This window comes from Herpailurus yagouaroundi, unplaced genomic scaffold, assembly GCF_014898765.1.
Source record: "Herpailurus yagouaroundi ecotype Mexico unplaced genomic scaffold, PumYag 180, whole genome shotgun sequence".
Taxonomy (NCBI): domain Eukaryota; kingdom Metazoa; phylum Chordata; class Mammalia; order Carnivora; family Felidae; genus Herpailurus; species Herpailurus yagouaroundi.
The window spans coordinates 712517-714643 of NW_024412411.1; the positions used below are offsets into that span (position 1 = coordinate 712517).

The 2127-nt window shown below is 34.9% G+C and overlaps 1 pseudogene; it reads left to right on the forward strand.

The window, feature by feature from the left end:
* Nucleotides 1-643: 643 nt before the first annotated feature.
* Nucleotides 644-764, forward strand: LOC121039574 (uncharacterized; annotated as a pseudogene).
* The last annotated feature ends 1363 nt before the right edge of the window (nt 765-2127 follow it).

The following is a 2127-nucleotide window of genomic DNA, read 5'->3' on the forward strand; positions in this document are numbered from 1 at the left end:
TAGCAAATTTGTTTAATCTCCAATTGACAGATTTGAGTTGTTTTCACATCTTAGCTGTTTATACATACAGCTACTATAAACATTCTTTGACACTTTGGGTACATATATAAAACACTTATTTGGGGTATGAACTATAAGCGGAATTGCTTGGTCAAAAAGATACTTACCTTGGGGGCACCTGGGTGACTCAGACGGTTGAGCATTTAATTTCAGCTCAGGCCATGATCTCACAGTTCGTGCGTTCAAGCCCCGCATCAGGCTCTGTGCTGACAGCTCAGATTCTGTGTGCTTTGGATTCTGTGTGTCTCTCTCTATCCCTTTCCCACTCATGCTCTGTCTCTCTCTGTTTCTCAAAAATAAACATTAAAAAAATTTTTTTTAAAGAGATGCTCACCTTTACTAGAAATTGCCAAAAAGTTTCCTGATGTGGCTGTACTTAGAACCTGAGTGTGTCAATTGACCCACATTTTTGCCAATACTTAGTGTTGTCAATGTATTTAATTTTTGTTATGCTAATAAGTTTATATTGGTAGCTCCTTGTGATTTGATATTTTATTTCCTATGAATAATAATGCTGAGCACTTTCCATGTGTGTATTCATCTACTGTCTTTTGTGAAGTGCCTGTTTAAATCATTTGCTTAAATCGCTTCTCGGCCTTTTGGCTAAGATCAAGTGTAGTATCTGTTCTTATCAGTTTAATAAATCATTTGCTTAAAATTTTAATAAGCTGCTTGTTTTTTCATTAATTGATTATGGAACTTTATTTTTCAGTTATAGGCATTGTGAATATTTTCTCCATCTGTGACTTGCCTTTTCTTTTTTCTTTAATGTTATTTATTTTTGAGAGAAAGACAGAAACAGAGAGAGCGTGAGGGAGACACAGAATCTGAAACAGGTTCTAGGCTCTGAGCTGTCAGAACAGAGCCCCACACGGGGCTTAAACTTACAAACTGTGAGATCATGACCCCGAAGTCAGATGCTCAACTGACCAATCCCCCCAGGCACCCCATGTTTGCCTTTTCAAATTTATAATGCCACCCTTTGAAATTGATTTTTTAAAATTTTGATGAAGTTCAACTGTTTTTTTTTTCTTTCATAGCTAGTGCTTTTTGCAGGCTAAGAAATCTTTGCTTTCCTAAAGTTCATGACAATATTATTCTATTTTTTCTTTTAGAATATTTATAGTTCTAGCTTTCAAATCTAGGTTTATATTGTAATTCAATAAAGATTTTTTTGAGGTAGGAGTTAAAGTTCACTTTTCTTTTATACAGACAATTAGTTTAGTGCCATAAAGACATTTTTCTGTCCCTGAATTGCATTACTTTCTCTGCTGAAAATTAATTCTGCTTGAAGCTATTTCTGGTTTCTTTATCATTTTTTTCAATAATGTATTGATCTATCCTTACATGCATACAAGGCCACCCCTAAGTTATGTGGGACACAGTAGGATCACTGCCTAAATAGAAAACAATTTAATTCGATAAATAATTGAATTAAATTACATTTAGCAATTAATTAGATAAACTAATAAAAACTATGTTTAAAATCCACTGGCTGGTGATCTTGAATGGCTCAGTTAGTTAACTGCCCAACTCTTAATCTCAGCTCAGGTCTTCATCTAAGGATCACAAGTTCAGCCCCACATTGGACTCTATGCTGGGCGTGAAGCCTAGTTAAAAAAAAAAAAAATCCACTGACTCATGTGGAGTATAATTATTTATAGATGAAGATTTAAAATTAAGGATAAAATGTATTTATTGCTGTATTAGTTTTTTAGGCTGCCATAATAAAGTGCCACAAACTGAGTAGCTTAACTGACAGAAATGTATTGCGTTATAGTTCTGGAGCTTGGAAGTCTAGGATTAAGGTCTCAGACGTGTTGGTTTCTTCTGTTGGCGATGAAACTGAATCTGTTCAGTGCTTCTCTCCTGACTTCTGGTGGTTTGCTATAAAACTGGCTTATAACACATCATCTTGATTTCTGCCTTCACGTCCACACGGTATTCTCTATCTATTTATATGTCTCTGGGTCCAAATTTCAATTTTTATAAGGACATCAGTCATATTGGACCAAGATCCACCCTACTCCAGTGTAAGTTCATCTTAGCTAACTATGTCTTTAATGA